We start from the raw sequence: 25,218 nt of genomic DNA on the forward strand, positions 1-25,218 counted from the left end.
TCGTTTAATAAAAATAGACTATTATAAAGTTACACATAAGGATGGCATATTTTAAAGGATAGTACAAGTATATCTGTTAAATAAATATATTAGATATTTTAATAATTTTTAGCGTGTAATTTTAAAGAATATCTTTGTAAATAATACTTATTTCCTATGCTTTATTTTAGAATTTGTATATTATAGATAAAACAAGATAAACTTTGTAATAGCACAAGTATAATTAATAAAATATCCGCTATCTAATATATAAATCAAACCATTTAAGAATAGAGACCAGCTTAGTTTTTTTTTCATTATCTAGGTACCCCGGGTGATTTAAAGGAAAACCCTGGTAATTAAGAGGTCTATTAGGGTTAGCATTATTATGTAAAAGTTGAGCTATTAACATTATACTTAATTTTTGCCTAGGATTAGAGGTTTCACCAGCTGTACTACCCAAAAAATTAGTATTAGCATTATAATTACTAGACATAAGCAATATACTTATAATTATAATACCTAATAAAAAACAACCTGTAATGAATCACACTTCAAGAATGGACATATTTGTTTGTATATATAACATTGTTTAATAAAAATAGACTATTATAAAGTTACACATAAAGATGGCATATTTTAAAGGATAGTACGAGTATATCTGTTAAATAAATATATTAGATATTTTAATAATTTTTTTTAATTGTAAATTTTTGATGTATAAATATGATGTATAAATATGATGTATAAATATGATGTATAAATATGATGTATAAATATGATGTATAAATATGATATGCAGGCTTTCTTTTTAAATAAAATAAAACACGCTAGGTTTTTATTTTTTATATTTTCTGTGAATTACCTAGGCTTGTGCCTCACTTTAATCTCCAAAGTTATGTTTAAATCACGGACTTTCCTGTTATATTATGATCTTTAAGTTAATAAAGTAAATATAACTTACATTTTATATCACAAGTTAGATTTTTAATATTTTTAAGTATCTTTTCTTACCTTTAATAACAACAAACGTAATATCTTGACCTAGTTACTAAAACGTTAATACTTATGTTAAATATTCTGAGATTAGTCCGTTCACTATTGATATTATTAAACCTACTAATGTTTTTATTACAAACTTTACACATAGTCATTGTATTGTTAAGCTGTTAACTCTAAAACCTCTTTGCGTAAAGGTAATTATAATAGGGCTATTATTTATTTCATTTATAAGATTTGTTCTTATGTCATCTAGAAAATAAGTTAATTCCGTTAATTTATATAGAAAACCTAGAAAGCTGAAACCTTTTGCAATATTGTTGGAATTAACCTCACCACTATTACCACCAGATCCATTCTTACCCTTGATGCACTATTACCTCGATAATTCTTATAACCTTTGTAATTAACAGTATTATATGTGTATTGTTGTCAAATGTTTGACTTTGTGAAGCAATAGCATCTTTAACAGGATAGTAATATTCCGTCACACTTTAAATATATTTACAAAATCTGAGTCTGCCTATGGGTTTGAACCATATAAATAAAAACATATTTATGCCTTTTGCACAGGCTTTTTTTGTGTATGCTAATATATTAGCTGAATTTAATAAACTTTATGGGATAAATATAAATGTAATAAGGATACCACTGCTCATACAACGGTCAATTATAAACAATAGTTCTTTCAAAAATAAAAAGTCTTATTTTGATTAAGAGTTATTTAATATATTTAAAAATCTATGTATAGAATAAGTTATAAAAATAAAAATTTTATGGGTAATAAGACTCGAACTTATATGAATTAACTTCACCCCGTCCTAAGCGGGACCTGTCTACCAATTTCAGCATACCCATTTTTTTCCATTTAAATTAAACTAAATATATGAATTCTTAATATCCCCTTAGAAATTTTTAAAGGGTAAGAAATAAAGGATTCGAACCTTTAACCCAATACACTGATCAAGATATATTTTGCTCTACCAATTGAGCTAATTTCTCTTTTGTTTAAAAATTTTCTTGCTCCTAATAAAAGTACAATAAAACCACATTAATCTATTTAAACCGGAGTGGGATTTATATATGTCTCGACTGTGGCCAGTATCTACTAGCTGATATAATTACCACTCTTTCTTCTATAGAGGAAGATCGATGGTTATCTACTCACGCCCAAGATAAGATTTGAACTTATAACCTAAACACCTTCAAAGTTTCGCTCTACCAATTGAGCTACCTGGGCTTTTTTTTTTTTGTAAGTTACCCCTATTTATCTACAGCTAATATACTTCATCTATTTTTAAAGACAGCTCCATTCTTTTTATATTTAGAATAGTTCATTCACTAATCTTTAAGAAATTAGCAGCTTGTACATTATAATTAAAAAGTTTTTCCTTACCTGTTTCAAGATATAGTTATTTAACTGGTGAATATAGACGAGATGAAAAAGACATTTTTAACTTAGACTCTTCACTGTGTTCTCTACCTAAAAAAGGATGGTTATTATTATTTCTTTCCTTCATTTGTACTATAGTGGAGTAAAAATGCTTAAACCCTAATGAAGAACCAGCCAATTTAAGTATATTGTAGGTTGATTTTATAGTATCTAAATAAAACTGTTCTCTCAAAGTAACATCTTCTTTAGCACAACGCTCAAGTATCTCCAACCTGAACACTTAAACCATACTTTAGAATATCTGAGTATATAACAGACCTATGTTTATATGTTTTAAGATAATTAGTATCTAAATAACATTTAATTCTTCTGTTTAGAACCGTACTACTTCCTACATAAGAACTACCAGTAACTGTATTTATTCACCTGTAAACACCAGACTTACCTTTATTATCCTTTCAAAATTCTGCTTTCTGATCTTCCATGTTATCATACACGAATAGGGGAGTAACGGATAGAACTTAATTTAAAATTTAAATCTTAATAGGAAAAGGAAAATAAACTTACAAATAAATAAGGTATTAGAAAGACGCAACATAAAAAGCTCAACATACTTTTTTGTTTTTAAAGAAATCAAAAATAAAATACAATCTTTTTTGCAAAATGATCTTTTGTATTTTTTATATAATAATAAATGAATAATACCAATTAAACTATATCCCCTTAAGTTTATAAACCTTTATTTTTGTTAAGCCCAAACGGGGTTCGAACCCGTGCATAGAACAGTGAAAATGTTATGTCTTAACCACTTGACTATTGGGCCTTAGAGCTGATATAAAACTTAAACCGATAGTTTAAAAAGATAACTAAAGATGATAGCTTAAACTAACAGCTTACAATGTTAGCTAAAATGCTAGTTTAATTCTGCTTTTGCTTCTGTAATAAAATAATAAAGCATGTGTTATACAAAAATATAATGTTTATATAACTGTGTAACTAAAAAGCATATCAGAAAAACAAAAGTATATACGAAACAAATTATAGTAGATTGAAAATACATACTAAAAAAGGAATAACAAAGTAAAATTTAAACATATAAAGCTAAAAAGCTGAAAAATTACTAAACTTTAATAATCTTTTTTATTAATAATAGCATATATTTTATTTAGGCTTATTTAAAGCCTTATCCGAAGAACGACTTGACAGAATGATTCGAACACTCATCTGAGCTATTATGAGCAGCTTGCTTTACCTATTAAGCTATAGCCTTTACGTGTATAGAGGCTATGCGGACAGAGGATTTGCACCCCTATTTACTGGGCATGAGCCAGGTATGTTACTATTACATCAATCCGTATCTGTAACTAGCCCGGTACGAGATTTGCACTCATATCTTCCGATTACAAAACGGGTGCATTACTATTATGCAAACCAGGCTAAAGTGTATTTTTTATGATAAGTATGTTATTTAGTTAGTGAAACCCTGTAATTATCAACTAGTTAATATCCTAGTTCCAAAAAATTAGTACTTTATACCTTAGAACATCAAAGCCCTTACAGCCAAAGCCTATTATCCATTGCAATCGGTTACCATCGCCACGGCGATAGAATGGAATAATTACAGTCTAATATGTTATAACTAACATACGTGCGGATCGTAATGTTATACTACGTTTCTAAGAGTATCCTAAGGTAAGCTTCGTGCCTAGATGCATTCAGCACTTATCTTAACTAACATAGCTTTCCTGCCATGCCTATACTATAAATAAATACTTGAGTATTAAGTATTACCAATCGTAACTAGAGTCATCTTTTTTAGTGTATTCCCTAGTTAGATGTTTTGAATTTGATATAGGAAATTAGTTTTTTACAAATTAATCTGTATTACTGTTCTTATTCACAAGATACCCATTATCCATTTACTAAGAATAACCTATTCTCGTTCTCAACCCTTTTTAATATCTCAGCGTATAAACAACAGGTAAACCATAGGTTACCATACCCAACTCCTTTCGTACGAAGGGGCTATCCTTATTTTACTCTAATTTCCTCTAGAAGATAGAAACCATACTGTCTCACGACGTATTTAACCCAGCTCGTGTAGCTCTTTAATCGACGAACAGTCGTACCCTTCATGATTCCTACATTCATGTGGATGAGCTAAGCCGACATCGAGGTGCCAAACTGCGCACTCAATTTGTACTCTCTGGCGCAATTAGCCTGTTATCCCCAGCGTAGCTTTTTCAATAATACAAGACCTTTCCTTACTGCGTCTTGCGGTCTTTATGCCCTGCTTACGCAACTGATAGACGTGTATGTCAAACAGTAAAGCAAGATTAACCATTAAACTTTGGAAGTATATATCAATATCATTTTTATTATGATTAAAAATAACTGATAGTATTATCTATATAAAAACTTGTAAGTAATTATTAATGATTAATACCATATATACACCTATTTTCCACATAGGTAAAATCTTACTTAGCTTAAATTGTTTTAATTCTAACTCAAATAGAAATATAACTGAATTAGTTATAGATACTTAAACCTTTATTTCGTTTCTTGACTAGTGAATAGTCAATTATGCACCTGGATTGCACATATAAAGTAAATATAAAAAATAACAAACTAAATATAATTAATTTAAAAATACATAAAGCAATAATTTAATAAAGCCCTATGTATTTTGCGTATTGCATATTACAAAATTAAATTTGGATACTCCCAGGTACTCTTTATGGGATCTGTGCCCCGCATAAACCATCTGCTAGCCATTGTCTCCTGAGATTTATCTCCTTTTCTGGATTACCTTCAGACGTCGGTAAACAATATGAATGTAAACATATTCTACTGATATAACAGTCAGAGTAAAGGTGTTTCAATTGTGTATAGCAACTACCTTATTCACTAGAACCTGTCAAATTATACCCTATAACTAGTAACAGTAAAGCTGCATGGGGTCTTCTCGTCTATCTAGAGATAGGCAGTATCTTCACTGCCATTCCAATTTCACTGAGCCAACCATTGAGACAGCTGTTGCATCGTGAGATCATTCATGCGCGACATCATTTAAATGCCAAGGTATTTCGCTACCTTAGGACCCTTATAGGTAAGGCCGCCATTAAATGGGGGGTTCCTTCAAAACCTAAACTATTTTAGTCGTCTAAGAAAATCCGTTAACCAGCCATCATTGGGCAGATAGCGCACTCTATACATTGATTTACATCTTACGCAAAGTGCTGTGTTTTAATTAAACAGTCGTGCAACACCATTCTATGTCTCCTCTTCCTATCCTGATATTAATCAGTAGGAATGGCACACCTTCTCCCTCAGTTACGGTGTCAATTTGCCGAGTTCCTTAATGGTTGTTAGCTCAAACGCCTTCGTATTCTCTACTAGCTTACTTGTGGTAGTTTTTAGGTACGGTTTTTTTTCTTAATCTTAAATTGAGCTATAGTTTATTTCCTAAGAAAAAAAATGCAAAAAAATATTTTAATACTTTTATAGTTTTTTCTCTTTTCGCCCTCGGAATTCATATAATTCCTTCAGAAGTATGTTTTTTTTCCAGAACATTTTACTCTAGTTTATGTTGTCAAAACATTTCCTTTTTCCTCATCACTTTACCCTTTAGGTTAAATTTAGAGACCGATTTAATCCAAGTTCAGCCCTTATAGGGATCATTCTCCTCGACTAACCCATAAGCTTAAGGCGAGAGATTACTCTTTTTCGTTACTCATGTCAGCATTCTCACTTGGGATATTTTATTGTAATTTACTGTTTATGCAGCCAAGCAAACTTTCATCTATATATACAACGTTCATCCTACTCGATAATAAATACAGGTGTTGTTTGATTTTGCAAAGAGTAATTGCTATCTGTGTTTTTATTGAACTCATGGTACCTTCCTCTTATATAGATATACCTAGCATCTGTTTGCAATACTAATTTACCCAACGTTCCGCTACCCCATAAATAATACTTAAATAACTTTAAGTATATTAAAATAGGCTTAACTTATTCCTATCTTTAATGATGGATCCTGCTTAAGCCTAATAATATTCTTATGGACAAGGTGTCGGTGTTTTGTTTTAGATCCGTTATATCTTCGGCGCTTTTAACTTTTAAGGTTAACTAATTAACCTTTTGAACCAGTGCTCTGTTACGAGGTCTTTAAAAATGGCCGCTTCTAAGCCTATTTCCTGGTTGTATAGTTTAAATACTTCCTTACTTTCACTTAACAAAAACTTTGGAACCTTAAACACTTGTTCTGGGCTGTTTCCCTTTTGACATACAACCTTATCGTTAAATGTCTGATAGTTCAACATTCATCATTGCCCTTGAGAGCAAATCCTCGCGAATAGAGTCTTCACGACCCCCCCATATGCACAGGGCATTACAATCCTAAAGAGGGTATATAACCCCAAAGGGTAATAAAATCCCTCCGAAAAATAATGCACAATTGTCCGAGATCACAGTTCTGTACCTGCTATGATGTAATTAAACCACATACTTACATATGTTTCGCGGAAAACCAGCTATAGTAGTCAGGATTGTCTTTCACTAACTTACCACAGTTCTTTGGATATCTTTACAACGATAACCCATTCGGCCTTTTATATGCCTGACCATGGTAAGATCACTACTCTTCGGGTCTCTATTTAGATACTAATTCATTAATTAATAATTGGATTATCTAGGCAAATTATATAATATTAACGTCTAATCTTAGAAAACAATATTAGCTTTCTATATTAGAGTTTTATGTTTTATTTTTAGTTACTTGCTTGCATCTAATTAGAACTTGCTGACCCATTATACAAAAGGTACGCTCTCATATGTTTATTAAACTTACCTTGAGCTGCTTATAAGACTACAATTTATTTCTGGTTTCCTTCACAGTACTTTACTCTATCGCTTGTATATTATATTAAGGCTTAGAGGAAGGTTCCCCTTTATTCAAACAGATTAACCCATTTTACTTGCAGCCTATTATCTAGTTTCATTCACACTACTCATAGAATCTCGTTTGATTTATTTTCCTGAAGCTACTAAGATACTTCAATTCACTCCGTTTCAGTCGAAAAATTTAGCCATTGGGTCTTTTGAATTATACCCAAGTTTTATTTAATATACAGCTTTTTAAGCTCTCTAATAGTCTCTTTATATACTTGCCATAAAATTACCTCTTAAAATATATAACAAATATTTTTAAGAGTTTAAAATTATGAAATAATACATTACATATCAAATACATTACTATATATTTATATATACAATTTTTTTTAATCATATATCGGGTTATTATGATTCGAACATAACTATTCCTCAACCCAAATGAGGCTAACCAACCCGGCCCTAACCCGCTTATAATGCTAAATGTATTTTATAAAAAACATTATATTTATAAAAACACTTTACATTTATATAAAAACATCCTATTTATAAAAACATCCTATTTATAAAAACATCCTATTTATAAAAACATCATACCTTAAAAACACCATATATTTATAAAAACATCCTATATTTATAAAAACATCGTATACCCTATAACTAGTAACAGTAAAGCTGCATGGGGTTTTCTCGTCTATTTATCTCCTTTTCTGGATTACCTTCAGACGTCGGTAAACAATATGAATGTAAACATACTCTACTGATATAACAACCAGAGTAAAGGTGTTTCAATTATGTATAGCAACTACCTTATTGACTAGAACCTATTAAACTATATTTTTATAAAAACATCCTATATCTATATAAACATCTATTTATATAAAAAAATACATTACAGAGAATATCCGATTCGAACGGATGTGGTTTTTCAACCAAATAAGTTTCAAGCTTATCACTATAAACCACTCAGTCAATTCTCTATTAATTTATAAAGCTTATGTTTCAATGTATAATCCTAGTTTTATAAGTAACTGTAAACTCTATAAGTTAACTTTAATAATTGATTAATTAAATTAACGGAGTACTTGTTTTTAAATATCTTTAAGGCCAGTTGTTACTAGTGAACATATTTATAAACATATATATAATTTTTGGTAAACAATATAAATGTTATTTAGAGTAAAAAATATATTAAAACATAAAATATATTTTTCACCCTTAAAGTGCGTACAAGACTCGAACTTGTAAGAACATGTCCGTAGCATGTCATTATACCAATTTAACTAACGCACTGATTGATTCCTCAACGAATTGAACGTCGATCACATCCTTATCAAAAATGCGCTTTACCTATTAAGCTAAGGAACCTTAATTATATAAATAATAACATAATAAAAATTAATAGAATATCCTTAAAAAAATACAACAACTTAAAATGAGATTTAAAACATTTTTATAAAAAAAATTATTAAATTCAAATAAGTGGTATTATAAATTCGAATAAGTGATATTATAAATCTAAATTTATAAACAATATAAGAATATTATCTAGTAATTAATATTTATACTATAAAAATAGTTTTTATAAAATAAATAATCTTAAAATATCATTATATTTATAACAAGAGCATCCAGACTTGAACTGGAAATTTGAAGTTTGAAGCTTCCTATTTTACCAATTAAACTATACTCTTTTTAATAAAATTTCTAACACCATATAATGTAACTAAGGAAGTGTCATAAACTTAAAAATATATTTATCTAAGTTAAACTGTATACCATAAACTATATCAAGTTCAATGTTCTTTTTTTTTAATATATAAGTTAGCATAGTTAAATAATTTTATGATAATTTGGTTATTATATTAATTTAGCTATTTATATAGACATAGTAGTTTTTACCCTTTCCGGAAAAGAGTGGATTTGAACCACCAGGTGTTAAACACAATATTTAGCAAATATCTCGCCTTACCAATAGCAACTTTTCCTTTCCTGCGGGTACCCCCTTAGGGTTCCTAAAGGAACCCTACAAGGGTAGTTATAAATATAGTCTTGTTAAATGTTTTATATTTTTAAATTAAATATAATCTTAAAATCAAATACTATGTTATAATAGAATACAATGTTAGAATCAAATACTATGCTATAATAGAATAAAATGTTAGAATCAAATACAATAAAATACGAGTTAGACCGGACTCGAACCAGCACCTCCTTTCGTGACAAGAAAAGCCTCTACCAATTAAGTTACTAACTCTACGGCTAACCGAATTCGAATCGGTATAAATCGTTTGGAAGACGACAAGTTTACCATTAACCTATAGCCGTATATATTCACAAGATCTAAGGGACTTGAACCCTTATAATAATGATTAAAAGTCATACGCTTTACCATTAAGCTAAGATCTCTTTATATCTACCCACGGCTGTGGGTGGTAAGAAATAAGTGATTCGAACACTTAACCTGCCGCGTGTAAAACGGATGCTCTACCAATTGAGCTAATTTCTTTTTTTTATGTATAAAAATATATATATTATAATATGATTACAATGAATTCTTTTTTTCTTTCAAAGTTATAACTATACAACCCACCATCGCTAATAATAGTATAATAGAAGTAATTATTAATCATATAGAATAATTACCATATAATATGTTTCCTATACTTGTTATATGAGAAGTTTCTGCTAAATATCCGTCTCATGATACAGATGTTACATTCGTTAATTTTTTTTTTATACTAAAATTATAGAATAAACCATTAGTCATCACCATGTAAGGTAAAACATTATTAACAAAATAATTAAAAAAACTACCTAATAATATAGCTAAGGGTATACTATTAATACTGTCTATTAGCAATTCAGATATTCTTACATTTATTAACATCAATATAAATAAAAATAAAATAGATACAGCTCCAATATACACTAACAAGTAAGCTATTCCTATAAATTTAGTCCTGTTAAAATTAAATAACCAGAGATAGATAAAAATAAACCTATTAAAAATAAAACAGATACAATAGGATTTTTACTTATAATAACTAATATACCGAATAATATGGCAATTATGTGTAACAAATCTAAATTATATACACTATAACCATTAAATGTAGTTTCATTAACTATATACAACATATAAAATTGTTAATTACCAGTTTCATGACCATTCTTAGACACCTATTACATTTCTAATCACTAGACTACATTTCTAATCGCTTTATTCCACTTAAAAATTCTTATATTACGCTTAAACAATTCTGATATCACGCTTAAACAAAAAATCCTAAAATGAAAGTTATGACTATTTCAGCCCATAATGCAAAAAAACTAAAAATGATAGTTATGACTATAGCTAAGAAATAATGTAATAGGTAAATAAAATTCTTGTAAATGTTTGAAAAGTAAATAACAAGTTTATATAAAATTGTAAGAAATGTTTGAAACTAAAATATAGGGGTAATTTAAGGGTATTGGATATAGACTATTTACTTTTAATTCGCTAATACCACAAGCCCTTAAAATAAATCGAGCCCTTAAAATAAATCGAGCCCTTAAAATGAATCGAACATTTATCAGAATATTAACAGTATTCTGCTCTACCGTTGAGCTATAAAGGCTATTAATTAAAATATTATACCCAAATATCTAGAAAGCTATTTTACCCTAAGGAATGATATCACTTTGGCTAGGAGACAAGAGATTCGAACTCTTAAAAGCACAAAACTATTGAGTTTACAGCTCAACCCTTCTTACCAATAAAGGAACTCTCCTTTATATTATGTTTTAAATACTTTTTAATATTTTTTTTAGTTTTTACGGTTGTCTTCGTTTTTCAACCGTTTAACTGTCCGGTCACTTTTCAACCGTTTTTACTGCTCAGTAGTTGTTTTTTTGCTTTAAAAGTAATAGTATTAGATAAAAATCTATTTTAATAAGAACACTTAAAAATCTATTTTAATAAGAACACTTAAAAAGCATATTAAAATCACAAAGTAAACAATATATGAGCCTGGCTATGGATTTGAACCATATAAATAAAATCATATTTATGCCTTTTACACAGGCTTTTTTTGGGTGTATCGTTAATATTAATTAATCCCGGGCTAGTTCCCCAACCCGAACCGTATTTCGACTTAACACCAATTAGAGTCACGCATACGAAGATTCTTCTGTCAAAAGATCTAAACCCATAAATTTAGAATACCAAACAACAGCCACCAAACTTATTGCGCATACTCCTTTCAGCGCCTGACGAGTGGTTAGTACCTATCTGAGATAAGATTCACCGTGATGTGATTACTCACGATTACTAGTAATTCCTTTTTCATGCAGTCGAATTTCAGACTACAATCCATACTTTATCCTGTTTTGGGATTAGCTCCAATTCGCATTATTGCATCCCTTTGTAAAGGTACATGTGGCACGTCTATAGCCCACAATATTAAGGCCATGATGACTTGTCTTAGTCCCTGTTATCACATCCAATTGTAGGTGGAGAGCTGTCTTATTGTATTAAATAAAACAAGGGTTTACGTTAATTTAATGGACCTAACCAAATCTCACGACATTAACTGAAGACAGCCATGCAACGCATGTGGTCTAAACCTTAGGTTTACATATAAAGTAAACCTCTTTTTTTTAGATCATTCAAATTGTGGTAAGGTTATTCGAGGATCATCGAATTAAATAACATACTTCACTACTGGTTTCAGAAACGGTCTAATGATTTCAGTTCCTGCGTTGCCACATTACTCTTGAGGTGGAGTGCTTCCACTTTCATTTATAGTTCAGCCTAAGGCTAACCTATGGCACTCATCATTGTCTGCCCAGGCTACGGGGTATCTAATCCTCTTCACTTTCTGAGCCTTCGTCCCTCAACGTCAGTTATAGTACTTTTTATTAAGAATTTTTAGAGTAAAATTTCTTATTCTTAGATTGAACTTTTTGATTGTTGTTTTTGTTTCAATTTTTAAGCACTTGTACATAGAGGTTTGCCTTCGCCGTTATCAGTCTTATTAGTATTAGCCGATTTCATCTGTACTCCAATAATTCTGACATTTTCCTCTCACATATCAAACTCAAGTGTGGCAGGTACTTTTATAAGCCTTTGCACACCGTCTAGGTACCCTATATACCTGTTAAAGATGACTAACACTCGTCTCCCTTGTCTTACCGCGGCTGCTGGCACAAGATTTGGCCGAGACCTATAGATATAAAGTTTTCATTATAAGCTTTATCCAGAATTTTATAAGACCTAGTCAAGCAAGTTAATAAACCATTTATATTAACTCTCATTCCTGCAAGTTGCTGGTTCAGCCGTTAGGCCATTGACCAAAATTCCTCACTGCTGTACTATACGCACTGGGGTTTTTTCAGACCCAGTGTGGTCAATAGACCTCTCAGTCTTGACTACGGACATAAGCTAAATATGACATTACCATACTTACTACTTATCCGATGGTTATTAATAATCAACTAAGAGCGAAATACTTTTTCTTTCAAAAACATTTTATTATTATCTATTAACCTATCAACATAACCTTCAATTTAGCAGGGTATTTGGGGTGGTTAGAGGTTAGATTTAGTATTAATATATAAAAACAAACTGTTAGTATAAGGGATTTATTTTGCCTTACTCTTAGGTAGCCATAACACCACTTACTCACCTGTACACCACTTCAATATACATAATTTTAACAAATTAAATATTGACGTTCGATTAGCATGTGTCAAGCATTTGCATAGCGTTCAATCAGAGCCATCATCAAACTCAAATAAAAAATTGTTTTAAGTAATTCTTATATAAGAATCAAACCTCTACGGAGGTATTATAGATAACAAGTTTTTTATGTTATTTTTTTTATAAACTACCGTTAAACTAATAGAATTATGTAAGATAATTGTTATAAAAATACGTTATCAATTTTTTTTTTTTTAGAAATATTCTTATCTAAGAATTAAACTAATAAGAATTTATTGATGTAATAAATGTTTTTTATTTTTAAATAAAATATTACAATGGGTTGTAATTTTAAATCTAAGAGTTACATTTACATTACTATGTATTAATATATATACCACTTAAATGTATTAATCTATCCATATTATTAGATTACTGTATAATTAAATATTATTACTATCCATTAATCTATACGTTACTGTATATTATGTATAGATAAATAATCTATTGAGGTAAATAACATATAGAGATAACATTTATAGACAAATAACATATTTGATAATAATAAATAACATACTCGGTAATTATAAATAACATATAGGGTATTGATAAATAAGATATTCGGTAATAATAAATAATATATCTGGTAACGATAAATAACTATATTAAGAATCCATTATAAAACTAGATATTTAAATAAATTTATTATGCAATAATATCGTTTTAATATAGAATTATATAAATAGGACTAATTGTATATAATTATTTATAACCTATACATTATATTAATAACTATACATGATATTTATAGCCTATTAATAGTATTAATGGTATACGGTTGTTATCTGGCCTTATATAGGTTAAGACTATCTCTTACTATTACAGGTTATGGTTATAGTTAAAAATAATAATGATACTATTTATACGGCCTTCTACATATTATGTTACATGCTATTCATTATTTCGTTAATACATTTATTTTGTTGTTCGTCGTTATCTTACTTCAACGTTATTTTACTTTCGTTTTAACTTTGCGATTTTACCTAAGTGTTGTTTTACTTCGGTTTTATAAACTAAAATACTACATTTTTATTACTCCCCTTACACCCCACCCATGGATATAATTATATAATTAAATTTAATTTTTTTTTTTATTTAATTTATAAAAATGTTTTTAAATGTTGTTTTCTTAAATCAAATAGATTTTATGTACCACGTAGAACTACCTATTACATCTTTATTTATGGTATTAATTACAGATACTTAGTTTAACTGTATATTATTACCTGTTTAAAGATTTTTTATATAATGAACTAAAATTAGTTTTTAACGGTTAAATTGCTATTAGCTATTTTATTTTGTTCTAATGAGAAATTACTTTAGAATATTTGCAACGTAAAGGTTTTAACTTACTTAAGCGCAAAGAGAGTGAATCTACTAATGTATAGTAAGGTTTTTTGTAAACTGGATTTAGAATAAGCATATCTTTATAGAAAGTTTTAATATCCAAAATTATTTACCCTATTGTTCACAAAGTAAGTCTATCTAATGAACTAGTACTTGCTTTATAAAAGGATCAAGAAAAGTAATGTATCGTTAATATGCTTTCTATAAAGATATGCTTATATAAATAAGAGATTTAATTATCTCGTTTATTTTAAAATTGGACATTTTTTTTTCTACTTCGTCCTAAACTATACTTATAATTATTAATATATTTAATGTTAAATATATTTAAAACAAAAAAAACACTTTTAATGACTTATCGTTAAAACCTAATTACAAGGATGATTCTATAAATAACGAAAAAAATCTTGAAATACAAACTAAAATTCAGAAAGAGGAATATAATAATATTATATATTATCCATCATCCAGTAAAGAATGATTTAGCAGTGTATATAGCTACAACAAAGCATATATTAAACCATTAGTAGTTTTTGACCTTATATCAAACAAACTATTTTCAAGTTATTTTAATATGTTCCGAGATAAAATAAAAATACTTTTTAAACGTAGACGTGATAACAAGAGTCGTTATTCCGCTAATAAAATATATATAAGTAGAGCTGAATTAAAACATACTAATACTAAACTACTTATTATACTTTCTACGTATAATAAACAAAAATCAACCTTATTAAGGTGAACCAGGAAAATTATATATTTTAAAAGAATGTATAAAATATTTGTTGATTTAAAGGATAGGTATGTAGTGGAACATAGACGTTCTTTACTAGATTCTTAAAAAGTATGACAGGTAAATCTAGAATAATTATAGTAGAAAAACTTCTAAAAAATAGAAAAATTAAGCTAGAAAGATATATACCTGCTCAGATAAACAGACTAAATCATAAATGAAATTATGTTTTTAAAAGAAAATTCTTTTTATTTATAAAATGAAATATGCCTTTCTTAAAAAAAAAAAACAATAATAATATTTTAACTAATTTTCTACTAAATCTTAAGAATAAAAAGTTATACAAAGTCCCTGCATATAGTAGATGACTTTTAAAAAATAATTTTAGAGTAGTAAAAATGTTATTTAAAAATACAAGATTAATTAGCTTTAATAAATCTAAATTTAATAACTTTGTTTTAAACTTAAGGAATTTAGGTTTAACTAGTTTATTAGAAAAAATATATGGTAAAAAAGTAGAAATTAAATTAGTTGACTTAAAGTCAATTCATTTAAATAGTGATGTTTTTTCATCAGCTGTAGCTCTAAAATTAAGAGATAGACAAAATAAAGCGGTTAGAGTGTTAAGAAAGGCTATATTACAAATGGTAAGAATTCCTGATTTTCATACACTTATAACATTTGATGATAGTATTCAAACTATGAATAAAAATAACATTGTAAATACTATTAAACAACAAATTGTAAGCGGTGTTAGATTTGAAGCATCAGGTAGGCTTACAAGGCGTTTAACTGCCATGAGATCTGTATTTAAATACAGATACCTAGGTAGTTTAAAAAACATACGTTCATCTTTTAACAACAACCCCTCGACATTACTAAGAGGTTATGCGAAAGCTAATTCTCAATACACACTTATAAACAGTAAGACTAGAAATGGTACTTTTGGCTTAAAAGGATGAGTAATTGCAGATCATAAATATAAGGTTCAACTCCTTCATATCTCTTATAATGGAAACTTATTAGTAAAACCGTTAATTTTTACAAATAAATATTTAAAGGGTTTTGTTTAAAAGACTAACCCTCTAATTTATTTATTTATTTTTTAGAATATTTTACTAAGTATACAACTTTCTAATGTATTCTAAAAGATTTAGGTGGCTTAAAAAAAAAAAACGAACAGTGCAGTAAAAGAGACTTTTATATTTTTTAAAAAAGTATAGAGAACTTCTTTTTAAAAAGTAAAGAGAACTTCTCTTTTTTTAAAATCTAAATTACACTGAACTTTAGATGAAGTATGACCTATTCCTCCGAAGTTATTAATAATAAGGTTATCTTAAGTGATAAGTCTTTATACAAAAACTTACATGTAAAAACATCTGGTATTAGTATGTGATTTGAAAGATGATTTTTATCTTCAAATGCTAAAGATATTGGTGTATTATATTTAATATATGCATTATTTTCTGGATTAGTTAATCAATTATATAATAGTATTATTACTGCTCATGCTATAATTATGATATTCTTTATGGTTATGCCAGCTTTAATAGGAGGGTTTGGTAACTTCCTTCTTCCATTAGGTCTAGGAGGTCCTGATATGGGATTCCCTAGACTTAATAATATAAGTTACTTAAGTTTAATACCTAGTATTGTGTTATTCTTATTTGCAGGTGGAATAGAAAACGGGGTAGGAACAGGGTGAACTTTTAATATGGAGTACTCCGATCAGATGACAGTGCTAGGAGTAATTAAACTTTTTTCGATGCGTGAATACCCCCTACTATTTAACGGATTAAGCTACTCATGATTGTTTAAATCGTATGTAACAACGCTTATGACTCGGGGGCAATACGCCTGGGTAGCAAAAAAAAAGATTTTTTACCTATCAGAGACTTAACAAAGAGTATCTTGAGAGAACAAAAAGAATGCTTTGGACAACGGTTGGTAGAAACAACAGATGGAGAAGGTACTTTTTATTTCTATAAAAAAATAGTACATGAGTATTACATTACATTACAAAATAGCTCAATCTAAATATAATTTAACAGCTTTATACTATATTAAAACTAACTTAGGTATAGGAACCATCGTGAAAGGCAATGGTAAAGCACTATTAATAAGAGATAGAACAAGATTGAATGATGTAATATTTCTTAAACATTATCATACTAAAATAAATACTTTTAGTGGAAATAAATGTTTCTTAACTGATTGAATAATACCAACCTCATCTATTACAGTTAAATTTTTCTTTTTTTGAGTTACTAGGATTATTATCCATAAGGTATTCCGAGGACTATACAAAAACAACTCTGGCTTTTTTTACTATCTATTAAATAAATTTAAATTATATAAATTATTTAATTATATTATTACCTTTGTTTACTCTATCTATGTAAATATAGATAAAATTATTTTAACTTATAATGGGTTGTGCTTTTTTATAATTTTTGGTTTACTTACAGAAGACCCATTTTCATACTATGAAACTTTATGGTTATTATATAGTGTAACTATGCTTAAGAATTATCTAAAATTAACTAAAAATGTTTTATGTAATAATCCTACTATAAAAACATTTTTAATCCTTTTCCTGGATTATGTACAAGTATTTCTATTAGGTAAAATATTAATAAGTATTATAACTAATATTCTATCTTTTTTAAAAAATGTATTAGGATACATACTTAAAACCAATTCTCCGGATAATAATAATCCAGAAAATAATAATCCAGAAAATAATAATCCTCATAGCCATAATAATGAAGATAACAATAATGGTAAAGGTCCTAATAACCATAGTAATATTTTAACAAAAGAAGAAAGTGATAGCGAGGAGGATGACAGGGAAGAGGCTCATTGTTCTACTTATATTGATAAAAACACTTTATCACAATATGGTGAAGGAGTAGAAACAAGTTATGACTATAAGAATAGGAAGATTTCTAAGATTTATTGAAAAAATGTGTTTGTAGATGGTAAATTAAAGAAACAAATTGAAAAAACGGAGTATTATAACAAAAAAGGTGTGCTTTATAATTCTGTTAAATTAAAAGATGGTATTGAACAAGCTACCTATAAGCATAAAAAAAGTTATATATATAGGTAAACTTTAGCTTTTTTCTATAGCATTTTACAGATTAACATCTAATAATAAAACTATTTATCTAAAAAAGATAGAATAGTTCATAATTAAAAGTTATACTTTTAAAATCCTATAGAAGATAATTATTACTACTATTACTGTTCAAAACTTGTTTTTATAAGATAAAGGTATAGTCCGAACAATGCACAAAAACATTGCGTGTAAGGAGTATATCTAGTTTACTAGGAGCTATGAACTTTATGACAACAACATTTAATATGAGAAGTCCTGGGATAAGATTACATAAACTTATCCTATTTGCATGAGCAGTTGTAATTACAGCTGTTTTATTATTATTATCTCTACCCGTGCTTGCCGGTAAACTAACTCTGCCGGCTTTAAACTTGGCTATTTTCTGGGAACCGTTATATATTAATATATCGCAATCAGCAGGTAATCTATTAGGTTTGAACTTTTTAGAGAACCTCAGAGGCCACACGCCAAAATATTTTGGTTGTAGTTTAGAATTTTTAATCCTTCCTTTCTGCACAAAATTTAGATCTATCCATATGGATAATAAGAGTCAAAATTTTAAATCTCTTTTTAGTTATTATTTCACCGGTCTTATGGAAGGTGATGGTACAATAATTACACCTAAAACCTTAAGATCTACTAAGGGTAATTTAACTTACCCTTCTATACAAATAGTTTTTCATTTAAAAGACTTACCTTTAGCTTTACTTGTTCAAAAAGAACTAGGTGTAGGTTCATTATCTAGAAAAAAAGGGGTAAATGCTTATATATTAACTATAAATAGTTATAAAAATATATTGCTAATTATATCATTAATTAATGGAAAGATGAGAACACCTAAAATATACAGTCTTAATACATTAATAGATTTTTTAAATATAACTAAAGGAACTAGTATTGAAAAATACCCTATATGTATAGAGCCTTTATACTCCAATCCTTGGCTGTCAGGGTTTATAGAAGCAAACGCCTCTTTTCAGGTAAGAACTACTCTTTCAGGTAAATATCCTAAATTGGAATGTAAATTAGAGATATGTCAAAGACGAGAAGATCACAAAGGATATGATAATTTAGAGTTTTTAACTTTTATTGCTGAATTCTTAAATACAGAAGTAAAAAAAATAAGATCGGATAAACCAAAACCTGAGTATAGAGTTAGAACTACTAACCTTAAAGGTAATATTCATATTAAATTACCTTTAAAATATCCTTTATTTGGAACTAAACATTTAGATTCCTTAGATTGAATTAAGGTAGTAGACTTATTTGATAAAGGTGAACATAAGACATATGAAGGGAAGGAAAAAATAGTAAAAATCAAATCAGGTATAAATAATTATAGAACAGTTTTTACCTGAGATCATTTACAAAATTTCTACAACGTAAAAATATAAGATATGGTCCGATCAAGCACGAGAGTGTTTGCGTACTTACATTAAGTTTTAAGAACTTTTTAAGCTAGGTGGCAACGCCTAGGCTATGGGATTTTATCCAGTAAGTCAACAATTTTGGGAATTACTATGGTATTAACAGATAGGAACTTTAATACTTCATTCTTTGAGGTAGCAGGTGGTGGTGACCCTATATTATACCAACATCTTTTCTAAAGAGTATTGTTTAAAGAGGATTTGATATTATTAACCTTATTTATATTTGTTTTTGCAAATTTTATATTTGTTTTTGCAAATTGTATATTTGTTTTTGCAAATAGTATATTTGTTTTTGCAAATTTTAGGTTAAATTCTTAAGAGATTTAACTATTAATTATATCGTTCACTTTAAACATGTACCTTTTTTTCTACTTGGACATTTTTTTTTCTACTTGGACATTTTTTGTCTACTTCGTCCTAAACTATACTTATAATTATTAATATATTTAATGTTAAATATATTTAAAACAATAAAAAACATTTTTAATGACTTATCGTTAAAAACTAATTTTGCTCCCGTGTTAAAATGAACATGGGAGAACCCTCCTAGACCTCACGCATTTACCAGTGTATCTTTACAAAGTGGACCTAAGAGAAGTTCTCGTACTGTATGAAGATCAGAAAATCATCGTTATTCGCGTCCATATATAGAATATGTGGATACAGATAGGCCTGTAGAAAGAGCAGGTAGATACATACACTGGCGTAAAGATATTAATACTATGTCCCTCGCGGAACGTCGCATGCATGTAGAACAGGACCTGAGTTTTTACCAGGATATGTTAAAAACACATCCCAATAGTATTTATTTTAGTAGACACGCGGATGCTGCTAGAAATGAACTAGATATACTAAGACTAGGTCCTGTTCAACTGCCTGTTCCTGTTCAAGAACCAGTTCCTGTTCAACGTGGAATACAACCTGCTCCTGTTCAAGAACCAGTTCCTGTTCCACGACGGACACAACCTGCTCGACACCCCTCAGGTTGAACACCTATTAACTGAGATCCTTATAAAAATATCTTTTTTATAATTACTAGTCCTTTAACAATACCCTCATTTGTTAGAGTAATGGTAATTAAATTGATACCATTATTCAGTGTAATTATTGGTTTAGTTTCTTGTTTAATTATTATTAATATACCTTTCATTCCAGATATTTATAACTGGTTGAGTTCATAAGAGTATAGGTAAATATGATAATCTGTTTGAATATATTTCTGTTCATAGATCATCTATTGTAATGTATTTTTTTATCATATTATTAAGTGTAGGATTAGTATACGCTTGTGGTGATTTTGTTGTATTGGATTAATAAAAAAAAAAAAGAATTAAAAATACTAGGACAAAAAAAAAGAAAAAAAAAAATTAAAAATACCAGGAAAAAAAGTCAAGGTTTAACCTCCAAGGTTTTGAAACTATAAAGACAGATGTAAAAAAAAAAATATAAGATCTAAAATAGTGAAATATTTTTATAAAAATATACCTTTACTTAGTTAATATACATAAGTATTACTTGCAACTCTTAAGTTTAAAGGTTATATTCTTTTATATAAAACTTTAAATGTATTTTGGTAATACAAGGAAAAGTAATAAAAATATTAGCGATGCTAGTGCAATAACGGTCAAGAAGTATCTCGCTTAAGACCGTCGGCTATTTAAGCTAGGTCGCTACAGACTGGTTCACTGGTGGGTGTCTGAAAGGATGCTTCATTACAGTCAATTTCTTCTATCATATATGTATGATACACAAGTTAAAAATCTCTTATGGGTTTAATAAAAGATTTTTAAAAGATAGTAGATTTTTAAAAAGATAAGTTAGCGAGATACTTCTTGACCGTTATTGCACTAGCATCGCTAATATTTTTATTACTTTTCCTTGTATTACCAAAATACATTTAAAGTTTTATATAAAAGAATATAACCTTTAAACTTAAGAGTTGCAAGTAATACTTATGTATATTAACTAAGTAAAGGTATATTTTTATAAAAATATTCACTATTTTAGATCTTATATTTTTTTTTACATCTGTCTTTATAGTTTCAAAACCTTGGAGGTTAAACCTTGACTTTTTTTCCTGGTATTTTTAATTTTTTTTTTTTTTTTGTCCTAGTATTTTTAATTTTTTTTTTTTTATTAATCCAATACAACAAAATCACCACAAGCGTATACTAATCCTACACTTAATAATATGATAAAAAAATACATTACAATAGATGATCTATGAACAGAAATAAATAACACCCCAACAATTGACGCAATATACTCACCTAATATACTAGTTAACCAGTTATAAATATCTGGAATGAAAGGTATATTAATAATAATTAAACAAGAAACTAAACCAATAATTACACTGAATAATGGTATCAATTTAATTACCATTACTCTAACAAATGAGGGTATTGTTAAAGGACTAGTAATTATAAAAAAGATATTTTTATAAGGATCTCAGTTAATAGGTGTTCAACCTGAGGGGTGTCGAGCAGGTTGTGTCCGTCGTGGAACAGGAACTGGTTCTTGAACAGGAGCAGGTTGTATTCCACGTTGAACAGGAACTGGTTCTTGAACAGGAACAGGCAGTTGAACAGGACCTAGTCTTAGTATATCTAGTTCATTTCTAGCAGCATCCGCGTGTCTACTAAAATAAATACTATTGGGATGTGTTTTTAACATATCCTGGTAAAAACTCAGGTCCTGTTCTACATGCATGCGACGTTCCGCGAGGGACATAGTATTAATATCTTTACGCCAGTGTATGTATCTACCTGCTCTTTCTACAGGCCTATCTGTATCCACATATTCTATATATGGACGCGAATAACGATGATTTTCTGATCTTCATACAGTACGAGAACTTCTCTTAGGTCCACTTTGTAAAGATACACTGGTAAATGCGTGAGGTCTAGGAGGGTTCTCCCATGTTCATTTTAACACGGGAGCAAAATTAGTTTTTAACGATAAGTCATTAAAAATGTTTTTTATTGTTTTAAATATATTTAACATTAAATATATTAATAATTATAAGTATAGTTTAGGACGAAGTAGACAAAAAATGTCCAAGTAGAAAAAAAAATGTCCAAGTAGAAAAAAAGGTACATGTTTAAAGTGAACGATATAATTAATAGTTAAATCTCTTAAGAATTTAACCTAAAATTTGCAAAAACAAATATACTATTTGCAAAAACAAATATACAATTTGCAAAAACAAATATAAAATTTGCAAAAACAAATATAAATAAGGTTAATAATATCAAATCCTCTTTAAACAATACTCTTTAGAAAAGATGTTGGTATAATATAGGGTCACCACCACCTGCTACCTCAAAGAATGAAGTATTAAAGTTCCTATCTGTTAATACCATAGTAATTCCCAAAATTGTTGACTTACTGGATAAAATCCCATAGCCTAGGCGTTGCCACCTAGCTTAAAAAGTTCTTAAAACTTAATGTAAGTACGCAAACACTCTCGTGCTTGATCGGACCATATCTTATATTTTTACGTTGTAGAAATTTTGTAAATGATCTCAGGTAAAAACTGTTCTATAATTATTTATACCTGATTTGATTTTTACTATTTTTTCCTTCCCTTCATATGTCTTATGTTCACCTTTATCAAATAAGTCTACTACCTTAATTCAATCTAAAATCTAAATGTTTAGTTCCAAATAAAGGATATTTTAAAAGGTAATTTTTAATATGAATATTACCTTTAAGGTTAGTAGTTCTAACTCTATACTCAGGTTTTGGTTTATCCGATCTTATTTTTTTTACTTCTGTATTTAAGAATTCAGCAATAAAAGTTAAAAACTCTAAATTATCATATCCTTTGTGATCTTCTCGTCTTTGACATATCTCTAATTTACATTCCAATTTAGGATATTTACCTGAAAGAGTAGTTCTTACCTGAAAAGAGGCGTTTGCTTCTATAAACCCTGACAGCCAAGGATTGGAGTATAAAGGCTCTATACATATAGGGTATTTTTCAATACTAGTTCCTTTAGTTATATTTAAAAAATCTATTAATGTATTAAGACTGTATATTTTAGGTGTTCTCATCTTTCCATTAATTAATGATATAATTAGCAATATATTTTTATAACTATTTATAGTTAATATATAAGCATTTACCCCTTTTTTTCTAGATATCCTACACCTAGTTCTTTTTGAACAAGTAAAGCTAAAGGTAAGTCTTTTAAATGAAAAACTATTTGTATAGAAGGGTAAGTTAAATTACCCTTAGTAGATCTTAAGGTTTTAGGTGTAATTATTGTACCATCACCTTCCATAAGACCGGTGAAATAATAACTAAAAAGAGATTTAAAATTTTGACTCTTATTATCCATATGGATAGATCTAAATTTTGTGCAGAAAGGAAGGATTAAAAATTCTAAACTACAACCAAAATATTTTGGCGTGTGGCCTCTGAGGTTCTCTAAAAAGTTCAAACCTAATAGATTACCTGCTGATTGCGATATATTAATATATAACGGTTCCCAGAAAATAGCCAAGTTTAAAGCCGGCAGAGTTAGTTTACCGGCAAGCACGGGTAGAGATAATAATAATAAAACAGCTGTAATTACAACTGCTCATGCAAATAGGATAAGTTTATGTAATCTTATCCCAGGACTTCTCATATTAAATGTGTTGTTGTCATAAAGTTCATAGCTCCTAGTAAACTAGATATACCAGATAAATGTAATCCAAAGATAGCTAAATCAACACTTGGACCACTATGACTCTGTATACCTGATAACGGAGGGTATCAATAATGTGGGTAAGCTCATAGTAGTATGTACAACTATCCTTACACGCAATGTTTTTGTGCATTGTTCGGACTATACCTTTATCTTATAAAAACAAGTTTTGAACAGTAATAGTAGTAATAATTATCTTCTATAGGATTTTAAAAGTATAACTTTTAATTATGAACTATTCTATCTTTTTTAGATAAATAGTTTTATTATTAGATGTTAATCTGTAAAATGCTATAGAAAAAAGCTAAAGTTTACCTATATATATAACTTTTTTTATGCTTATAGGTAGCTTGTTCAATACCATCTTTTAATTTAACAGAATTATAAAGCACACCTTTTTGTTATAATACTCCGTTTTTTCAATTTGTTTCTTTAATTTACCATCTACAAACACATTTTTTCAATAAATCTTAGAAATCTTCCTATTCTTATAGTCATAACTTGTTTCTACTCCTTCACCATATTGTGATAAAGTGTTTTTATCAATATAAGTAGAACAATGAGCCTCTTCCCTGTCATCCTCCTCGCTATCACTTTCTTCTTTTGTTAAAATATTACTATGGTTATTAGGACCTTTACCATTATTGTTATCTTCATTATTATGGCTATGAGGATTATTATTTTCTGGATTATTATTTTCTGGATTATTATTATCCGGAGAATTGGTTTTAAGTATGTATCCTAATACATTTTTTAAAAAAGATAGAATATTAGTTATAATACTTATTAATATTTTACCTAATAGAAATACTTGTACATAATCCAGGAAAAGGATTAAAAATGTTTTTATAGTAGGATTATTACATAAAACATTTTT

The 25,218-nt window shown here is 28.4% G+C and overlaps 9 non-coding genes across 9 annotated transcripts; all 9 read right to left on the reverse strand.

Annotated features, from left to right (window-relative positions):
* Window positions 1–1,901: 1,901 nt before the first annotated feature.
* N0V89_012643 lies at window positions 1,902–1,980 on the reverse strand. The gene has a single exon. It is a non-coding gene; the product is annotated as a tRNA-Ile (tRNA).
* A 165-nt stretch (window positions 1,981–2,145) lies between these two features.
* N0V89_012644 lies at window positions 2,146–2,218 on the reverse strand. Its single transcript has one exon. It is a non-coding gene; the product is annotated as a tRNA-Phe (tRNA).
* Window positions 2,219–3,121: 903 nt separating this feature from the next.
* Window positions 3,122–3,194, reverse strand: N0V89_012645. Its single transcript has one exon. It is a non-coding gene; the product is annotated as a tRNA-Glu (tRNA).
* Window positions 3,195–3,737: 543 nt separating this feature from the next.
* On the reverse strand, window positions 3,738–3,808 carry N0V89_012646. Its single transcript has one exon. It is a non-coding gene; the product is annotated as a tRNA-Thr (tRNA).
* A 4,755-nt stretch (window positions 3,809–8,563) lies between these two features.
* On the reverse strand, window positions 8,564–8,635 carry N0V89_012647. The gene has a single exon. It is a non-coding gene; the product is annotated as a tRNA-Ile (tRNA).
* Window positions 8,636–9,451: 816 nt separating this feature from the next.
* On the reverse strand, window positions 9,452–9,524 carry N0V89_012648. The gene has a single exon. It is a non-coding gene; the product is annotated as a tRNA-Asp (tRNA).
* An 80-nt stretch (window positions 9,525–9,604) lies between these two features.
* N0V89_012649 lies at window positions 9,605–9,676 on the reverse strand. The gene has a single exon. It is a non-coding gene; the product is annotated as a tRNA-Lys (tRNA).
* A 27-nt stretch (window positions 9,677–9,703) lies between these two features.
* Window positions 9,704–9,776, reverse strand: N0V89_012650. Its single transcript has one exon. It is a non-coding gene; the product is annotated as a tRNA-Val (tRNA).
* Window positions 9,777–10,819: 1,043 nt separating this feature from the next.
* Window positions 10,820–10,890, reverse strand: N0V89_012651. Its single transcript has one exon. It is a non-coding gene; the product is annotated as a tRNA-Asn (tRNA).
* Window positions 10,891–25,218: the final 14,328 nt, after the last annotated feature.

This window comes from Didymosphaeria variabile (genome assembly GCF_027946475.1).
Source record: "Didymosphaeria variabile strain IMI 356815 chromosome Unknown scaffold_11, whole genome shotgun sequence".
In the NCBI taxonomy this organism is placed as follows: domain Eukaryota; kingdom Fungi; phylum Ascomycota; class Dothideomycetes; order Pleosporales; family Didymosphaeriaceae; genus Didymosphaeria; species Didymosphaeria variabile.